Source organism: Euprymna scolopes, chromosome 13 (assembly GCF_053919585.1).
Source record: "Euprymna scolopes isolate OS-2025 chromosome 13, ASM5391958v1, whole genome shotgun sequence".
In the NCBI taxonomy this organism is placed as follows: domain Eukaryota; kingdom Metazoa; phylum Mollusca; class Cephalopoda; order Sepiida; family Sepiolidae; genus Euprymna; species Euprymna scolopes.
Window position 1 is genome coordinate 6,156,718 of NC_136494.1, and position 22,094 is coordinate 6,178,811.

The window sequence follows — 22,094 nt, forward strand, 5'->3', positions numbered from 1 at the left end:
ACCTCGTTGGTCTTCTATGTAATTTTGAAACACCTAATCCATGAAGGATTAATCTGATCCGTTTGCTTGCACTTACACGTTAGTCTCATCGTTTTGAAAGACGGTGCGTTTTTATTTCCCCCATGAAATTCTGTAAAGTGGGGGTTGGGGTGGGGGGTAGTTCTCTCCCACTGCAAAAATTTAGACACCAGGGTCGGAAAGTGGAATTGAGAAGTCAGCATTCTTGGGGAGGGGTACTTTGACTTGCAAAATGTGCCTGGGCAGCCTCGTTGGCATTCCATGTAAGGGCGCTTCAGGCGATTAATAATAAACAAACCCCTTTCTCAAAAAAAGAAAGCAAGGCCTTTGAGGTTGGACCTCCTAGAACTGCACAGAACTTTACCCCCACCGTAAAATTAACAGGGACCGGATCATTACAGGAATGGTTTAATCTTTGTTGATTTTGTGGACCGAGGATAAAAAATCCTAAATAAATTTAGTTTGCAAATGATAATCTTTTTTTCTTTCAATATAAGATTCTTCAAAAGTGTTTTCGTTATTCTGGCTACTGCTGTTGTGACAACATTTTGGCTATTGTAATATTTGGCCTTCTTCAGGTGATCTTTGACATAGTAGATATGGTATGAGCCCCCTATCCCTCCCTGTCCAATCATTTAATTTCTTGGAATTTTAACCCTTTATTTAACCCACTGAGATATAAAGGAAGATGCATGGAGGATACAGGAGATTGCATATTCCATAAACATGGACTTGTAGCTAACTAGTGTTGAAACGATTAATAGGAATTGTAATTGGGAATCGGAAAAATCAGAGTTTTGGGGGTATCGGAATCGGAAAAATGTGTGCCTATTTTCTCATGTCAAAAACGATTATTTTAATTGTACTTTTTTTTTTTTTTTTGGATTTTGTTTAAAACAAAATCTCCCATTGCTGGTAATAATGATAAAATAATAAATATTTATTGATTTTAAAATACCAGTAAAGCTAAAATCTAAACATTACTTACCTCACAAATATATATAATATAGCTAAATATTTAGAAATTTATAAAGAACCAGAATCACTAATTGTCTTGGAATCAGGAGAAAATAGTGGAATCGTCCCCATCTCTATCACCTACTATTTGTTTGTTTTTTCCACTACTTAATAAAGTAGTTATCTACAGTTTCTCTTTCTTATCTATCTTTATTGTGTGATATTACAGAATTAAAAATAACAAGTTCAGTTCAGCTCGAAATTTCCGGAAGGCCGGAGAGTAATACGGCCGGAAAAATTTTGAAAATGTCAGCAACTACCACCGTCGGTTGACATATAAATATTATAAATAGCAACAATACATCATCCCAAAACAGCCCCTTCCCCATAACGTAGTGTTTCATGAATGGGGTCCACAGAGCTGATAATGTCCTGATATTCACTGAACCTTGTAAAATTTACCCACTTAAACCAAGTCCTAACCCTAACGCTTCCATCATTTTCGTTTATGGTGGAAAGAAACCCAATACAACCCCTAGATTTATGATTTCTATCCATTCAGTTCCCCTAAAAAAATTTTTTTCTTTTCTGACATTCCTGTGGGTCGTTTTTCAAAAAAAAAAAAAAAAAAAAGTCTCGCAGCTGAAACAGGCTTTACGCTAGATTGATGACAGGTAAAAGTTTTTGCCATCCTTCCTCGAGTTAAGGTATTTTATTTTTTATTTTATTTTATTTTTTATTTTTATTTTTTTTTTTACAACAAAACTGTACTCTGTTACCCACAACTGCTTATTAAAGGATATGTGTGCATTTTTTAAATCTTTCATCAAGTGTTTACCATTGGTAGGTCTAGTTCTAAAATAACGATGGGGGGGGGAGTACATCTGCCCTTAGTCTTATTATTTTAATGTCTTCATTATTGTAATATTGTATTCATATGATATCCAATAAATCAAATATTAGTGATGGGACGATCCCCCCCCCCGATTCCGATACAATTACTGATTCTGTACTAAATTTCCGATTCCGATTCTTTATAAATCTCCAAATATTTAACTGTACAGTTATTCTTTCTCGATTACCAATAAATCAAATATTAGTGATGGGACGATTCCAGCACTTTTTCTCCGCTTCTATTACAATTACCGATTCCGATTCTTTATAAATCTCTAAATATTTAACGATAGAATTATTTTTTCTCGATTGTACCGTAAAAATATTTTTTAATTGGAATCCTTTGAGATGAGTAATTTGTATATATATTTTTTTAATTTATTTGTGGACTGGTATCCCCATCTTCATAGCTGTTGTTTCATGACGTTTCGGCCAACTATTCCTCTGGCCTTCAGCAGGTGGTTAACCACGATGAGATAAGAATGCGGAATCACTTAACTCTATCCTCTGCCTTCCATAATTGTTGTCATCTCACCACTTCTTTTGGCCAAGTAAGCCTCTAGCCGGCTTTGGGTAGGATTGAAACCGCTATCTTCAGACAATGCTCACCTGGAACTGTAGAAATTCAACGCCTCTATCCACTGCACCACGGGCCCCTGATTAATTACTGAGGATACAGTTTAGAGACTCAGCATTCTTATCCCGTCACAGTTAACAACCTGACGAAGGCCAGAGAAATAGTTGCTCGAAACGTTGTGAAGCAACAATTATGAAGATGAGGATAACAGTCTGCAAACAAGTAACATAAATCCCCCCAAAAATACGTTAAATGTTTTTCTCACACGTAAAAAGAAAAAAAAAAGCTTATAGGTGAATGATCTATCGATTTTAGTTTTACTGATAGTTTAAAATCAATAAATATTTATTATTTTATTTTTAATACTACCAGCAGTGAAAGATTTTGCTTTAAATAAAATCAAATAAAAACGACAATTGAAGGAATCGTTTCTGGCATTGGAAATACACAAAATTTTCCAATTCCAATACCGATTCAGATACCTCCAAAAGTTCTGATTTTTCCGATTCTCAATTCCAATGCTGATTAATCGTCCCAACACTATCAAAAATATGTTCTGGTCTGATGCTGCACTCAAATTACTTTGTCCGTAGTCAATGTAGCAGAAAACCTTTTCCATACTAAGGCAATTTTTATTTTTGACTACTTCTAGAGTGCCCCTTTTTGGAGAGCTAGTTTTCCTCCACATTAAAAACGACCTTGTGAAAGCATGCTGAAGAGGGACCATAGATTGGAGCTCAGACGAGTACTTGCCATGAAAATAATGATAGAGCAGAAACAGGCTTGCAGCATCTCCCCTTTGGGGAAAGACGTTGCAGGGAAGAGAAAAGGGCATCCCTCATTAGGCTACAAAGTCTATTTTGAACCCTGTGAAGGCAGAATAAGGTCTTTCTAGCAGCTTATCCTGGCCAAATATGGCAATAGTACTCCTTCCTGGAACGTACTTGGCTCTTATACAGATAGAGAATTGCCTCATCAGTGAGATACTGGAGCGGTAGAATGATCCCACCATTTTTCCAGTGACATTGGCAACGGATTTGATGTACGTGTTCCATTTCAAATCAAGAGTAAATGTCAGAACTAGAGGCTTGTCAAAACAAGGAGCCTCCTCAAGATGAGAATTTAACCCATTAGTACTACTACTATTTTTCTGGGTTAGTAATCCAAACCCCTCAAAGTTCCTAAATGGGGGTCTTACTAGTTCTGTTAAGCAATAATTTGAAAAAAAAAAAAATTGGACAAATATTTAGAATTTGTTTGTAAATGTTTCCTTCTGTCAACTTGATTTTTCTAAATTGTCAATGAAAAGACAAATTGGTTCCTTTGGATGATTCTCGAAAGGATGAAACACTATCCGTAGGTATTAAAAAATAATTATAGTAATATTTCTAATTAAGCCGATGATGAAGGTTCTCATACTGGATTTCTCTCTTTTTACTATTAGGTCCCATTTGACTGGGAGGCAATCTTCTCTTTGGGCTACTGCACTGCCTGAAAAAAGGCAATTTTTATTATTTCAGCTGTTTTGAAGGCTTTCCAATCAGATTGTATGCATCGTCACGCTGGACTTATTTTGGAATCCATTCTCTCTAAAAAACTATTTTGCATTTCGGATCAACTTAAGAGGATTTTCATGCAAGCTGAAATATTATATGCGGTTTGTTTTTATATATTTTTTTTACATATCCAACATTTTTCCACACTTTATTTGGCAATTTATGACTACAATAAATTGCAGTTTTACTTAATGTCATAAATAGCAAATTCTAGCATTGCTACAAATATAATTTGCTGATTTCTTTATGTCCTCTGATGAGAAGAATAACAAGAATAGCATTCTTTGAAACTCCACGGTATAAAGACTTTGTAAATTGTTTTTTTTTGTTTTTTTTTTAGTATTCAGTCGAACAATAAATTTTGATTGTAAAGTTCAACTTAGTTTTAATTTTCTTTCTCTTGCATAAAATAAATTTTTTTTTGTAATATTACCTATATATATATATATATATATATACATATATATGTGTGTGTGTGTGTATATATATATATATATATATCACCCTCCTTATATGTTGTACCTACTTTGACTTACGATTTGCCATTTTATCGATTCCTTCATTCTCATCCAAATATCATTAAGCTAGTTTTTTCTATGTTTGCATTTTGTATAATTCTGGCCTTTCTCCTCTTCTGATGAAAAGCATTTAGCTTCGAAATGCCATGGCCTAAAGAGTTTTTTTTTTCTTAAATTTCCCCTTAACTTTTCCTTATTGTTCTGATGATATAATAAAGTTATATATAACTTTTATTCCTCATCTTTCGTTTTAATTTTATTGTTTGCTCCTCTTAATAGTGTTAAGGTTTTTTTTTTTTTTTATCTTGATAAGGTTTTCTTTGTTAAAGATTTACTCTTTGAAAATATATATAAATCTAGGCTTGAGATATTCAAAAGTAGGAACTAATGAATGCAACGAGGTTGTTAGATAGTACAAGAGCAGAATATTTTTTTTTTATATTTATTCGAAAGTAAACAGTTACATTTGGTCACTACAAACAGTCATCTGTTTCAGTCAACGAGATTTCGTCGGGTGACCCTGAACCATTCGACGCTATAGGAAAAATGGCGTCGGATGGTTCAGTGTCGCCTGACGAAGGCTCATTGACTGAAACAGATGACTGTTTGTAGCGACTAAATGTAAGTGTTTACTTTCGAATAAATATATATATGAGTATTTATTATTATTATTAATAAATCTTATAAATGTTGCCACATTTGATGGTTGAGTTAACCATAATTTTATAACTACTACAATTACAAAACCAAACAAAATAAAAATAAAATGGAATCATAATCTGGATAAAAGATGGCGCGATTTTACTTTTGAACTGAAAGAAGGCACTCGCATCTTGTAACTTGTTACCATTGTTTGTGAAGGAATTTCGTCCACCTTCTGAGATTTTTATTCCGTGACTAGAGACGTTAGTCGTTTCATTTATAGTTCCACGGTATATCAATAAATAGCTATGCGGCGAGGTGCGCGATCAACAAGAAATTCATAACTTTGTTGATAAAGTTGTGAGTTTGTCTTAAATGCGCACCTTAAATTCATTTGTCTAAAAACCAATTTTGCATCGTGAGGGCTAAGGTGTAACTTTGGGGTTGGCCACATCTATCACTCTCGGTATAAACGTGGGGTGGGGTGGTAGAGGTTTGATTGCTTGTATGAAGAGTTGCAACTCCCCCCCCAGTCATCCAGCTTCTAGCCGCATCAGCTTAGGCTTTGTTTTTGTTTGCCTTTTTTTTTTTTTTTTGTCCTCCCACTATAAGTAAAATGGAGGAAAAGCTAAGAGAAGTGGCGCTGACAGGGAAGATCATGTTTCTCTACCTCGTCATCCTTATTCTTTCTCTCCAACCATCCTTTTTTTTTTTTTTTTTTTTTTTTGTCCGACGCCATCTCCTTCATTACCGTTATACAAACAAACTCTCACTCTCTGTTCCCGTCAAGTTCTTGCTTACCGAACTCTGCGACTGTTGTAGTTTTGAGAGGGAGGGAGAGAGGGGGGGGGGGGTTCCTCACTCTTTCCTTCGAGAAGTGAATGGATGGCAGGTTTTTCATTTTACTCTCTGGAGTTTTTACAACTTTTGGATAACTTATAGGAAGGAACCGACCGCCACGGACGAGGATTGCTTAAAAACACTTCGAATTTTAACTTTTCGCCAAAGTAGGACAGGTACTCTCGTAAATTCCCAGTTAATTCCACTGGTTGAGGAGTATTTATTTCGATCCTTTTTTTTTTTACGAATTATCAAGGAAATAAGTTGTGCAATATCGTTGGAATTAATTCAATCCGGTAAGCTTGAATATTATATATATATATATATATATATATATATATATATATATATATATATATATATATATATATACACACACACACTACTGAGGGGAATTACATTATGCAAATTAACAACTATAAAATTCATTGTTCATAAACAAGGAATACAAGATCTTGTATTCCTTGTTTATGAACAATGAATTTTATAGTTGTTAATTTGCATAATGTAATTCCCCTCAGTAGTGTATATATATATATATATATATATATATATATATATATATATATATAGTCTTTAAAGTTTTTAACCTTTAAAACTATAAAAAATATATATACATATTTTTTTTCATTCGTTAGAAAACCATCCAGCCAGTAAGTTATTTAATCACACACACACACACACACACACACACACACACACACACACACATATTATACTTGCAGGCCGCCCGGTATTGCCCCGTAAAATACGCTTAAATATGATATTTGTATTAATACAGATTTCGTATTTATTATTATTATTATTATTGGATATAGTAATGATTTTAAAGGTTAAAAAACAAAAAGAAAATTACTCGTGCGTGCGCCACCACCGATAAACGAAACCAAAAAGTTTAGCTTACCATTTACTTTTTCCTTTGAGCTATGACGACATGTTTGCTGCAAGGCTAAAAACTAAAACATGAACCAATAGCTATTATGTTACGCATGCATATTCTGAATGTCGTCGTTCGACCGTCACCTAGCAAATTTCATTTTTTAATTATCACACTTTTGCACCGATTTTCCCCGGCTATAACCCCAATATAAAGTTTTGCATGGGTTCGAATATCCTCTATATGAAATTTCATGTCTGTAGACCAAAAACTGAAGGAGGAGTTTGGTAGGCAACATTTTTTAAGCAGATATATACGCATACATAGAGTTTTGTGTTTACTATAAACTTTTTACGCAAATATTATGCAAATATAAATCATGTAGAATATTTGCATGAATATAATTGCACATTATACTTAACTAAAGATGATCATCCCATAAGAAAACCGAAAAAAACTAAGAGGGAATTAATTAAAATAATTGTCTAAAAGAATATGCAAGTTAACTAGATCTTTTGCAGATGAATGCAATTCTACGATCCATATATAACAAAGTTGCATTTTCTTTTAAAGGGGTTTTTAATATGATTATTAATTTATAGGAGTAAAAACTTTATTTTATAAAAATCCAATGTTGTTTCTGATTTAGCTAAAAAAATGTACACAATATTAAGATCAGATTATTCTAAATTTGGCCAAAATCAAGCGAAATATTTGAAATATTCTTACAGTCTCTATAATACAATTGAACCTATATTATTATTATTTTTTTAATTTATGACTCATTTATCGTTTTTTTATTTAGTAAAAGATTTTTCAAATTTCAGATTTATTTGAACAAAGAATATTGAATAACTGTTTTTACATTCTTGTGTTAATAATAATAATAATAATAATAATAATAATAATAATAATAATAATAATAATAATAATAATACAAAACAACGTTTGTATGGTCTAGTTTTGTTAAATAATAAATATAAAGGTGCATGTTTTTAGTTTGGGGTTAATGTTTTTGTACTTGTGCAGTTTACAGACCGTGCTATCTTTTTCTTCTCGGATATAATTGTCTGGTTAAATTCAATATTTACGGCATCTTTTGTTTATTAGATTGTTAGATGAAAGTACAGAAATAGTTACCCCCCCCCCGTGTTAAAATTGCTTTCTAAATAATAACGTTGTTATTTTAGCACTGCCCGTAAACTGCACTAGTACCTGTTTGCTTTTTTATTTGATTGTAAATTTAAATAATTGGGTGCTCCCCCCCCCCCTCCGACATATTTCATATTTGTGTATGCTGGTGTTTTCTTTCATACGTAAATCTGCTATTTTGATGTTAATATTTAGATTCTCTTAAGGTAAGCAATCGTGTGTAACGTTTGTGTGAATATATTTATGACCGTGACGTTTTGCTTTATTCATGTTTGTATTTGTTTATTGATTTGTGTGTGTGTGTGTGTGTGTGTGTGAGAGAGAGAGAGAGAGAGAGAGAGAGAGAGAGAGAGAGAGATTATTTATCTGCTTCCTGTAAAGAGACCGCACCCTCCTCCTCCCACCATTTAAAAAAAAAAATTTTGGCAAAAGCATCCTGGACCAGATGCAAAATTAGTTCGGTTGTTCCTATCGGCTTTTCCTTACGGACGAGGGTGTCTCTCGCCCCATCCGAAAGGAGGATGTAATGCCTGGGAAGATAGTCTTTTGCGACTCGTTACTGCAGATTGTGGATTATTTCTCGCTGTTTTATTGTTATTGCTTATTCACGTATTCCTATTTACTTTCCTCCCTACGAGGGTAGAGTTAGACACAAGGTCAGTTGTTAATATGGCGGAGGGATCCAGTTTTTCAATTGGGTTGGGATTAAACTGATTGCTCACTGGTAAAAAAAAAAAAAAAAAAAAGAATGAAGGAAAAAAATGATGTTCCGATCTGGACAAAGTATTTTCTGAGAAGAATTAAATTACATTGTATTTTTCTAAACGATACATCAAAACGACCCACAAGACAAACCTACAAACTATAATCAAATATTGATTTTGTAAGAAGAAAGAAAGCTATCAACAAAGAAACGATAAAAAAAAAAACATGGTTTTATTTTATATATTAAATAATTATAACGGCTGAAATATTAAAGAAAGCCTTTGAATACAGAGTACTCTTCTTTTAGACATGAGTTACAAAGACTAATCGGACACATATAGAATCTGTAAAAAAAAAAAAAAATTAAAACAAAAACAATGAAACACTACATGGAATCAAGAAAATTGAAAACGTAGAATTATAAGTTAACCCCATCCCCCCCAAAAAAAATTGTAGTGTCGGCATCAATTGACACCACACCAAATAGTCATGAAGGGTCAAGGAGGATGGAAAGACCAAGGAGAGAAAGCACTAGCCAGACCTGGACTGGATGAGTGCGAAGTGGACTGGGACCTTAGGGAGGCTTATTTTCATTTGAATTCCAGTAAAGACTAATGGCCATTGCCAGAGAGAAATCAATGATAAATGGCTGTTGCAATAACTCAAATTCATTTGTAATGGTTATAAAAAAAGATGAAGAGTATTGGAAATCTGAGGATACGTTTTCACTCAGCCTCAAGTGAACACCACAGATTATTCTCGAAAAGAAATCTAAATGCTCATAATAAAAATGATAATACATACATACATACATGGACAATATTTCTCGTAAGATAGTCTAAGCACTAAACTGTAGAAAAGAGCCAGGAAACTCATAATCATGTGAAGCGCACTGATCTTAGAGGATGAGACTATGTAAAAAGGAAAGAAGGGGGAAGAGAACTGGTAAATATTGAAGACTACTTTCTTGTGGATCGTATGTAATTCAATTTAATTCTTCCCAGAAAATACATTGTCCAGATCGGAATCATGTTCAGATGGCCGCCATGTCAATAACAAGATATGTAACTCTGTATTCGTCTATATAGGATTACTTCTCTTTAATTGGAAAAAAATTGTTACAAAAAAATAAAAATAAATTAAATTGCAAATAAATATATTTACCGAACAACTAAGATGCAACTAATAATAATCATCATCATCATCATATTAATTACTTTAAAAAATGTACTCCCCTTCTAGTTTCCCTTTTATTTCTTATTTTCTTATTTTGTTGAGGATGAGGTATCCTACCGGATGCCAAATGTTCACTTTCTATCTCAAACACTCCAACCAAGAAATATTTTTAAGATTCTAACTGTACCTTAAGCGTAATTGTTTGTATCTCTCTTGTGCGTGGTTCACCGGGTATATTTGCCAGATAGCTTTTTAAATTCTTTTTCATGAGTCCAATTTCTTCTATAATTACTGGAATGCTGGAGATCTTCCTAAGATTCCAGTTTCTTTTTATGTCATACATAAAACCTTGATATTTCGTTATCGTTTTCCTCTCAGCTCTGTTTAACCAGCATCATTTGGGGGACTGACTTCTACTGAGGTTGTTTCTTTCTCCTATGTGTGTTTTAATATCGCCGTTTGAATTTTATTTACGTCGATGCGTGATACCGTACTGGAAACTGCTTTTTAAATCCTTGGGTTGTTGATGATGATGATGAAGAAGAAGAAGAAGAAGAAGAAGAAACGGGAGGGGGAACCTATTAATTGAGCCCCTCTAACCCCCCCCCCCCCCCGGCAGTCTCGCCGTTTATTTAATGGTGTCTGGTAATCGATCGTTTTCGTTTATTTGTTTTTCTTTTTGTTAAGATGAAGGATATGGCGGATTAAGCCGGCGGTTTCAATTTGTTTTCAGTTCCTGTTAAACAAGAGGAAGTGAAAAATAATTTGGTGTTATTCATGTTGAAGCCTCATTATTGTTTTCGTTTGTTTTTTTTTTTTTTTGTTTTTTTTAATTATTTTGTTGTTATAAGGTGTGAGTATGTGTACGCGTTGTGACGCTGTATGGAATTGAAAAGTGAAACCTGGCGAGTGTTAGAGTTGAGGATAGATCTAATGAGCCCAGGAAGATTAAATCTACACAGTATAGGGAGAGGTGCGCAGAACAGGAGATTATGTTGGTTTGGTCACACTGAAAAATTCGATGAGAGTTCTTGGATTTGTAGATGTAGAACAGTCGAGGTAGTAGAGTTAATTCATGGGAGAAACCATGGGCAAGACCTGATAGAAATGGACTTGAGAGAAAGAAAGACAAATAATGACCTGGTCAGAGATAAGGTTAGCTTCGGAGTCAATTTCTAAAAGCCGGCCAACGTATGTCAGCATATAAAACAGACGTTTCACCGAATATGATGATAATGATATTATTTATTTTAAAAGAGAAACCTCGTCAGTGACGGTTGAGGACATGTGTTGCATGGAGAAAAGTGTTGTGAGAATGATGTGATAGATGTGTCATGCGAGTCTTAGACAGGTTTAGATCTGATGTCCTCAGAGGAAGATTAAATTTGGACAAAATAAGTGTGCAGAACAGGAGACTTTGATGGTATGGCCACGTTGAAAGAATGGGGGAGAGTTTTTGAGGTTAGTAGGCGTAGAACAGTTGATGTAGCAGGGTTAGTTTACAAGGGGATGTCAAGGAAAATATGGGAGGAAGTGATAAAAAGAACTTGTGAGAATTGATGGATAAATAAAAAGCTGGTTAGAGATTGGATAGTTTGGAAATCAGTTTCTTGATGCTTTTTTTTTTTTTTTTAAATACGCATTTTGATGATGAGTGATAATAGATTGTCTAGGCAAAAGGTTGTAAAATATCAAAGATTGTTGTGTAAAAATATTGTAAATAAGAATGTTTTTAGGTTTCAGAATTTTTTAGATGAGGATTGATAATATTATTTGCACTACTGTTCTCATCTTGGTTGTTAGATTCATGACACTTCGACCGATGTAATCTGACTTTCTTCAGGTGTATCTTTTTCTAAACTTGGAAATATTTGTTGGAATCAAGGACTAGTATGGAATTTTGAATGGAACACTTTATGAATATTATCAAGTTTCGAAATATTCACCTGAACGTTGGAAGTTACATCGGCAGAACGTTGTGACAGTAACAGCCAAGATGAAGATAATAGTTTGAATAATCCAAATTATTCAAGAATAGTTTTAATGGTTATAGAATTTTTCCAGATCTGATACAGCCCCCCCCCCAATGTACTTTGAAAATATCTATAATCACAATCGATTAACTTGTTGTTGGCATACGGTTGTTGCAAGACAATAGAATAGTAAAAAAAAAAAAATGCTTCGACTAATGTAACCTCCGACCTTCTTCAGGAGTTTCTTTTTTAATTTGGAAATCTTTGTTGGAATCAAATACTAATATGGAATTTTGAACTGAACCCATTATTAATATTATCGGGTTAACCCCCAATCAGTTGCGTGTGATGAAAAATTTTTTTTAAATATATATTTTTATTTACATTACTGAATGTTTATGAAGAGTAATGCTTTGTGCTAAGTGGCGACTATTACCTCACTTACTTGAGAGCTCAGCCCACGAATAAGAAAGAATAATAAGTGACTTATTTAAACAGACTTTAATCCTCTTTTTTAAGTGAATAAATCTAATTGTAGAGGGCCAACTCTGAGCCGGCCAATTTACCAATTTCTTGGTTGTTTTCGCTTTTTAACGTGAAAAGTGTCGTCTGTACACATTGCAACTATGCAACACAATAAACATGCGTCTGCCTCGTGCATGTTTACAACCTCCTTTACTGGAGAGCTGAACCCACAAATGAAAGGCAATAATAAATGAAACATGTGGCTTATTTTAACATGTTGTGATAGTATAATCAACCTCAAGTGTTAGGAAGTAGAAGATGACAGGAAAGAAAAGAGGAAAGATAACAAAATAAAAGATCATCAAATAACAAAAGAAATAGGAAATAGAATTTATCACTGAACAATAGATAGGAAGGTAGACAAAACAACATGTTGGCCAGGTTGGTAACGAAAGGGATTGAGCAATGGAGCTGAGATATATTTAGATTTGGTTTGCAGTTACTTTAGGATTGGCAATTAGTTTTTACAACGGTTGGGAGTGCCTTTATGACAGTGTTGATTAAAGATGTTGGAAGCGGTTTTCAGCAACGCTCGTCCAACAACATTTCGCTTGGAGAATTGAACAGTTGTAGTTAGAATGTAGTTGAAGACGGATCGTGACTCGGAGCAGATGGAGAGGTGAATTTATCAACCGACTGCCGGACAGCCTTGGCAGAAGTTACATGTGAACCTGAAGTGTTGAACTTCATGTTTTAAACTGCTGGATACCGTTTAATGCGCAGAAAAAAGCCGTTGTTCTCGTCTCCCACTGACAGCGAATTAACCGTACGTAAAAAATGACTCCGAGTGAGCAAAAAATCTTCTCCATATGGCAGTTTTAGAAATCTGTTGAGTCGGAAGTTGAACACATCCGTGCCGTTGATATTCCATGACAATTTATAAAACACATTTGTATTCGTTCTACAAACTATGGTCACGCACCCTACCATCGGAAAAGTATGAGTATGTGCATAACGTTTCGTTTCTTATCGGTCGGGTTTCGAGTTTGAGTGTTGCGTAAAAGATGACAACACGGCCATAACAACAAGATGAATAAGAAATCCACAGTACACAACGTTGAGATCGGCGACTTGTCGGTGGAGCCACATAGCATCACAATTTTACTGCAGCTTCATGTATCATCCAATGTACATTCATAAAATTCTGAACGCTGAGCTGAGACTCTTGGATACGTGGGAGGGGTTCAAGAGTTTATTAATATATTTCTGACAATTGGATGACATATGAAACTGCAGTAAATTCTTAAGATAAACTATATTTAATCAATTATTGGGTACTTATGCAAAATAGGACTGTGTTTTCGTTGGAATTTCCCGGATACATGAAACAATGAAAGGTGCTATCATTTGTTTATTATGTATAAAAATTCTAAACATTTATTTTAATTTGAACAAAAAAAAAATCAGAAAAAAGAAAAACGCCATATAAAAAAAAAAAAAAAATTCTTTGCTATTCAAAGAATAAATATTTATTAAATTATACCATACTGTGATTTAATGTCTATTCTGGAGCGAAAGAAATATTGCATGTGTTTTCAGAAAAAAAAAAAATTAGCATTCTTAAATGCAAGTTATCTTAGAATAAGAGTTTTTTTTCTTGCTTTGAATTTGAATTTTTTTTCAAGTTTCATAAAATAATTTGTTGTATTTTCTGCATAAAAACGAAAAGAATATTGTTTTTAATAGGTTAAAGTAGTTCGCTTAAAGCACTGTTTAAAGTGTATATAAAACTAGCGGGGGTACCCAGCGTTGCCCGGGTATTAAAAATAAGTTACGGCCTCGAGAAGCCGCCGAAAAAAATCCTTTTGCGGACATACACAAAAAGCGAACATACATACATACATACACACATTTTCGTTTATATATATATATATATATATAGATAAATTTAAGTTTATAGAAGGCAGAACAATGCAAAGGTGTGACGGATAGACTCAAATAGCCGCAACTTAAGATATAATGGTTGAACCAGCTATGCAGTTTCATTTTTATTGATCCAATTCGTGTGTATATATATATAACCATGCATATACTTTTTAAAAAATTTTTTATATACAATATTTTATGTATAGGATGTTCTTACTTGCATCAGGTGGTCAATCTGTGATGCTATATTTCGGGATGTCTTCCATTCTTCAGGCGTGTGTTCAACTTTCACACGTGCATGGTGGGTTTTCTTGTCACAAGTTCGCAGAAATTGTAAATTAATTTATCTGTTTCAGATGCATCATTTATTACTATCGGACGCATGTTAAACAATATTGTTTGTAGTTCTTTTTTAATATTAATATTTGTTTTATTTTTCAATTAATTTTTCATTGAATTATCTTCATAATAACAGAAATAATAATTTTTCATTGAAAAAAAAAAATGGTCGGCTGTTACGAAAAAAAAAATCGCAAAACTTTTGTTCAGCACCTTCTGGCATTTTACGTAAACTGCTCAGAAAAATTCTGAGGATAGCAGGGCCCTTAAACTTGTTACAAAAGAATCTATCTGAATAGATATTGAGCCCTCTGTCTGTGTGTGGTCTGCTATTTTGTATTTAGCTCAATTATGATTTTTTAGAAAAGTTGATTTCCTAAACACAATTTTTTTTTTCATTTACCAATAAATTCTTAAAAATGCAATAACAACAATTTTTTTTTTAATCTTGTTCTAAAATAACTGAAACATTTACATTTAACAAAGATCTGTGACGGAATGTATGGTTAGAATCACTAAGTCCCAAGTTGACCCAATGGATAGTGTTTACTGGTTTCAATTGTTAAATCAAAATAGCAATGAACATGTCTTGACTTGACCAAACCGATAGATTCGGCATTTGTCTGTTGATAGCCTAGTTCGAGAATTCTTTAAGGTTTAATTAGTATTTTCCCTTTTGAGTTTATCACATTCCTGATATCTATGTTATAAGAGGTTAGTGCAGTTTGCTTAAACATTGTTTAATGTGTATACGAAAGAAATTTCGGTTTATAGGAGGCAATACAATGCAGAGATGTAACGGATAGACACAAGCTGAAGCAATTGAAGATATACGAGGGGCGTGCAGTAAGTAATGCCCCTGACTCACTTCCCATAGCAGTAGAACAATGAAACTTGGCATATTTATTAATCTTTCTGTACATAGCAACCACCCAGAGTTATGCATTTCTCCCATCGTTTGATGCAGCTCTGGAGACGGTTTTTGTAGAACACCCCAGGTTGGTCCTCCAACCACGACGCGACTTCAGAAATCAAGGCTGCATCATCTGGAAAACGCTTTCCTTTCAAAAACAATTTCATGGCTGGGAAGAGGTGAAAATCAGAGAGTGCAAGGTCAGGAGAGTAAGGAGAATGTGGGAGGATTTCATAACCACACGCCTGTGCTTCTGATCTGGCGACATGCGAGTTGTGGTGAGTCCAAGTGCTTCCATTGCATTGACTGGGCTTTGGTCTCTGGATCATAGTGATGGGCGCAGGTTTCATCCTGTGTAATCAGTCTTTTGAAAAACTTTGACTCATCTTCTTGGTATATCTCTAAATTCATCCTCGAGCACTCAACGCATTCTCGCTTCTGGAATGGTGTGAGCAACCAGGGAATCCATCTGGCAGACACCTTATGCATATGCAAATGGTCATGAATGATAGTTTCCACAGACCCTGTACTAATCTTGACATCTTGGACTATTTGGTGAATAGTAATGCGTCGATCTTCCAAAATGGCAGCCTCAACTTCACGGACAGATGCTTCATTAATGGCAGAAGGGAGGGCGACCAGGTCTGGGAGCTGTTTCCACAGACTTCCGGCCATGTTTGAATTCACGATGCCAGCATTTTACAAGGTCATATGATGGGGTATTATTACCATAAGTTTCTTTCATTTCATCAAAAGTCTCCTGTGCTGTGCATCCTTTCAAATAAAAAAACTGGATCACTGCTCGATATTCAACAGGCTCCATTTCACACCTGACTCAGTTCAAACACCTGCAAAACAGAAACCACAATTAGTTCAGAGCTGTAATTTGCCACATAACCCGTAGAGATATAAATCATTGCACATGCAAAATTTCAGCTAGATCAGACAACTGGAAGTTGGTCAGGGGTATTACTTATTGCACACCCCTTGTAATGGTGGGACAAGCTATGCATTTTCATCATTAATTGATTCAATATGTGTATGTATGTACAGTTATTTATATATATATAATATATATTAGAACCCAGGGATACAGTGGCCCTAGGATACTTTTTTTTTTTCAGGTTACAATGTTTTTCCGGCCCTTGGTTATGGTATTTGTCTCGCCTTACGAAGTTATTTATGATGTCATTTGATACATGTGTATTATATACTGTATTGTACTTTGTTACTAATTGTTAATGCCGTATCCCGGGGTTCTACTGTATATATAATTTGCATATAACATGTTCTTATTTGTGTCAGATGGTCAGGTAGCATATCTGTGTTGAAATATTTCGGGAAATATTTCCCTTCGTCAGGCATGTGTTCAACTTTCAGATGTGCATGCTGGGTCTATTGTGAATAGTTTACAGTAGACCCATCATGGAAGAAATGTTGGCTGACCAAGGAAACTTAGAGGCAGGTGATTGGACAAAACCACACAGTGGAATTTGGAGACTGCTGTTCTGCTGAACCGTGAGAAGTGGAGAGAGTCTGCGTAATATCAGAAAACGTCTGAACTCTGAATGAGGGAAAAGTGACGTGAAATGAATAGAAGAATATATATATATATATATATATATATATATATATATATATTGTTTCATTTTACTTCAGTCGAATTTCTCAAAAATCAAGGGTCCTCTTTGCTAGAGGCTAACACTTAATCTCTGTCTCATTAAAGTTGTTTTTTTTTTTAATCTCTCAAACGTTGATTTAGTAAAGAAGTTAGTAATTTGAATTTCCTCTCTTTGACTAGTTAATTACATTAGAGTATATCTTTCTTTTGGCTGCTTGGTCTTACTGGATTCCAGGACAATAATTCATCTAGTCTAGTGGAATATCTAGCTTAGTGTTGTTACTATAAGCAACATCACTTATGTTGTGTGTCAGTAACACAGTTAACACAGCTTACTTGTGTTGGGTAGGTGCAGAAAGAAGGATGAAGTACTGTTGCCATATCTGGGCAAGAGCTTCTAGAAAGGACATCCTGCCTTGACAGAGTTCAAAATAGACTTCGTAGCCTCGTAGGGGATGCCCTTTTCTCTTCCCTGCAACCTCTTTCTCACAGAAGAGACGTCGCGAGCCTGACTCTGCTTTATTTTTATTCTCATGGCAAGTGCTCATCTGAGCTTCAATCTATGCCCCCCCCTCTTCTACAAGAAACGCTCGTCTAGCTGAAAACACTATCAATAGTTTCCCTCATTCTTTATCTGTGCCTAAACCTAAATGTACATTCCATGAACAAAGTTTCTTTCTTAGACCTGCACACCTGTGAAACTGTCTTCCGTTTGCCTGCTTTCCAGCTGACTACAATATGATCGTCTTCAAGTCCAACATAAACAAGTTCTTGATGAGCCGTTCTCTTTAAATAATCTAATTTACCAAACTTGCACTACTAATGATTACTATGATATTATCCCATTGACTACTGTACACTCTTTAACCCTTATTCTCGAATGCCCTCTGGGGCTTGAAGTGGTGACTCCTATTAAAAAAAAAAAAAAAAAAAAAAAAAAAAAAAAGGGGAGGTACCAGTGACACACATCAGATTCAGTGACTTCATTTACAGAGCGTGCACCTGCATGCTAAAGAGTGAGTCAGTGCCTTTTTCGGTGCAGGTCGGTTAACATGGTTCAATTGAGCTCTAAACAGAAACATTCATTTTAAACGCATCCTTGTCATATCAATGAACCTACTGTTGATTTTATATGCTTTAGTCAAATCGCCTATCAAAGACATTCTGATGCAAATCCTATCTAAGAACACTGCCAGGCACATAAAGTACATTTGTGTGAAATTTAAAAAAAATCAGCCAAGCCATTTACAAGTCCATAAGGAACGAACTTACACACACACACACACACACACACACACACACACACACACACACACACACACACACACACACACACACACACACAAAGTTTCTTAGTTAACGCATGAATGTTTTCTGTTTTTAAAGATTATTCGTCCCCTTATAAGGAGAGATTGTACCTAGTAATTACCTCTCGTTTGTCCATTCGTTTCTTTGCACTTTTCCCAATAACCTCTCCTTGAATTTTTTTGGAAATTCTGCACAAACATTAGTCATGGTGAAAGTAAATTTTTGCCAGAACAGATTTTGGTTGCCTCTCTAGGGAGCATTATAGGGGTAAAATTGCCCCCCAAATCGTTCGTCCGTTCGTTTGTTCATACTTTTCTCAATAACCACGTCTTGGATTTTTAAAAAACTTTGCACAAACATTAGTCATGGTGAAAGTAAATGTTTCACTTGTGGAGGGGGTCCTCGCAAGTGTTCCTCGGCTTGTGTTCTGTTTACTTTTTTTATTACTATTATTGATATTTGATTTAACACTCTTCGAGAAATCTACACCTGCAGGGAACTGTAGCACTAGTTTTTCAAGAAGGAACAATAATATTCGTCCTTATCTCTATATAAATAAAATGAACTCATTTTTTCTCGTCTGATTTTGACATTAATAGGATTAAAAATCAAGATATTTCATGCAAATATAATATGCACAAACGGCAGAACAATATCTGAGGTGTGTTATAGGCTTATTATTTCTCAAATTCCTCGATAATCTTAGATTTCTATACTTTTTCTGCTGAGAAGTCACGGCCAAAATCGGTTAAGATCAATGGAAGTGGTAAAATATTTTCTCTCTAATAAATTCCTCCTCCCCCTGCCACCACTTAACACCGTTTGGGGATCGTTCACAAGGAACAGTTGAGAAGAGAACACCGGTTTGGCTTCGTAGTTCTTTCATGTGAAGTTATTTAAAATCACTAAACTAAGCTGCAGTGCTCTGTGGCGTAGTGGTTAGCGTGCTGGACAGTTCACATTATATTTTCACGTTCGCGCCGACCTACCGTAGTCGTTTTTTTTTTTGTTTTTTTTTTTCCTAAACAACTGGAATGGACTTTTCTTGGTGGCCGAACTGTTAACGTTGCAGATGTTTTTTTTTTTTTTTTTTTTTTTTCACACTTTATTTTCCTACTTTTACTCATAACTCCGGGTTTGATCCTTCCTACTTACCTACCATAATATTTTTTAAAACTCTCCCCCCTCCCCGTCCCGGAAACAAACACTCGGGCAACGCCGGGTACCCCCGCTAGTTTCAAAATAAAAAGGAACCCAGGAATATTATTGATCCTGGAATGGTATATAATCAACTCATTGCCCTAGAAACGTGATGACATCATTGTCAGATATTGGGTGGAGATGAGACCTTTTTTTTTTTTTTTTTTACCCACTTTCCGCCCTCTAGTAATATAATTGCCCCCAGGGGCAGAGTAACCATATTGTCCCCCAGTATCATCACGTTACAGAAGATTTGCTCAAGTTGTTAAAAATCATGAACAGATGCCATTATGAAGTCCGTCTTTGTTTTAGTGGATCGGCTTAAATGAATGTAAAATCGAATATTTTGCTTTGTGAAGATGATATTTTGAAGTAGGACTATGGAGTCTGAGTCACAAAGGATCCATTGTTTTAGAAGTTGATGGAAAGTGGGCAGAAGTTAAAGGAGGGGGGTGTAGAGAAAATGATACACAATTTTAAAAATAAATTAAATGTTTTATATAGAAAATATTGAATTCACATATGTTGTAATCTTTTTAAAAGAAAATTGCTGTAATCTATCTATCTATCTATCTATCTATCTATCTATAACTTCTTACCATTAACCAAGATGTTTGGTTCAACATATAGCATTCCTGTAGGAGGGGAATACATAACATGTTTTCTTGAGGCTGATGGTAAGTCCAAAAGCTTTACAAGTCTCTGATAACTTGTCCATAATCAACTGTGTGTCTGTTTCTGAATGTCACACAAGGTCTGCATCATCTGCATATAAAGGTTCAAGAACAAGGTTCTGAAAAGTTTCGACTTTGCGTTGAGACATCTAAAGTTTACCTGATGTGTGAAACCGCAATATTGCAATTGTTAAAATCATGCACCAGTATTACAGCAAAATGTATGGAAAATGATGTAGGAACAGCTATATCACCTTGTTTCAGCTCTCTCTCTCTCTCTCTCTCTCTCTCTCTCTCTCTCTCTCTCTCCATATATATATATATATATATATATATATATATATATATATTAAGAAATCCGAGTATGCTTCTAAAATAGTAACTTCAAGATTATGAGGGTTTTATGAAGCATAAAAATAATGTTGTTACTTTTTTTTAATATTTATATTTTATTTTTTATATTTCAAGCGGTCCTCCGCTCTTGATCACAAAAAAATGTAGAAACTGAAACAAATGTGTTGAACGGTAGCAAACTAGCACCCCAAAAATATAAAGATATACACGATCAAGTGGGGTAGGCGGTGCACTGGCAATTATGCAAACAAATGGATTTTGAACGCACACACAAATGGTACAAACACAAACGGCAGTAGCAATGGAAAATGAAAGTCACACGATCCTATGGGACATGGATATACAAACGGATAAATCCATCCAAGCAAGAAGACCGGATGTCATAATAGTTAACAAGAAGGAAAAGGCCTGCGAGATTGTAGATTTTGCCATTCCAGCAGACTATAGAGTGAAGATCAAGGAGAATGAGAAGCGGAGCAAATGCACTGAGCTGGCCAGAGAGCTCAAATGGATTTGGAAAATAAAGAAAGTAAAAATAACACCACTAATAATAGGAGTACTAGGAATGATACCAAACAACTTTGAAAAAAGAATGGGAGAAATTGGAAACTGAGGGATGGCCGAGAAAATACAACGAATTTCAATAATGAAAACTTCAGAAATATTAAGGAAAACCCTTGAATGTGGAAACCAACACCACACATAAACTATACACAAACTGGTTACAGAAACGGCTACAGATGCAAAACACAAAGTAACATCAAATGAAATCATGAAAACAAACTGTATATAAAAAAAACCCGCCTTCACTTTTTTTTTTATGCGAGTGTCACCATAAACAGGCGCTATACCAAATAATGAGGGTCAAGGAGGAGGGAAGACCGAGGAGAAAAAGCACTAGCCAGACCTCCGCTAGAGATGTGCAAAGAGAGCTGGGACCTTGGGGAGGCTTAGCCAAATTCCAGTGAAGACCAATGGTCGCCGCCAACGAGAAATCAGTGGTAAGTGGCTGTTGCAATAACGCAAATTCTTTTGTAACGGTTACCGAAAGAGGTGGAGAGTACTGGAAATCTTGGGCGACTTGTTGTCACTCAGACTCCAGGGAACACCACTAGTTGTTCTCGGAAAACAATCTTTGATGATGGCTTGTGTGAATACTCCGAGTGAGTTAATAATAACTGAAACAAAAATATAGTAAAATAATAACAACTATGGTGATTTATTATATATATATATATATATATATATATATATATATATATATATATATATATAAATTACCGACAACAAACTCTCTCTTGAATGAAACATTATTTATACACTCGAATGTTACATACTATATACTTAAAACTGCCCCACCGTCCATGTTAAGAATGGCTTTCTAAATAAAAACGTTATTATTTCAACAC

At 34.8% G+C, this 22,094-nt stretch overlaps 1 protein-coding gene across 47 annotated transcripts in view; it reads left to right on the forward strand.

Annotated features, from left to right (window-relative positions):
• LOC145291925 (tensin-3-like) overlaps positions 1 to 22,094 on the forward strand; it is a 1,436,242-nt gene that overhangs the window by 934,569 nt on the left and 479,579 nt on the right. For 2 of the 47 annotated variants that reach the window (XM_080137815.1, XM_080137817.1), the window contains exon 1: positions 5,988 to 6,298. The exons of 44 other annotated variants lie outside the window; for them this stretch is intronic. The gene's annotated coding sequence lies outside the window, so the exon portion shown is untranslated. Of the gene's footprint in view, positions 1 to 5,982; positions 6,299 to 22,094 lie in introns of those variants that run through there. One more of the 47 variants, XM_080137826.1, reaches the window with a different exon arrangement.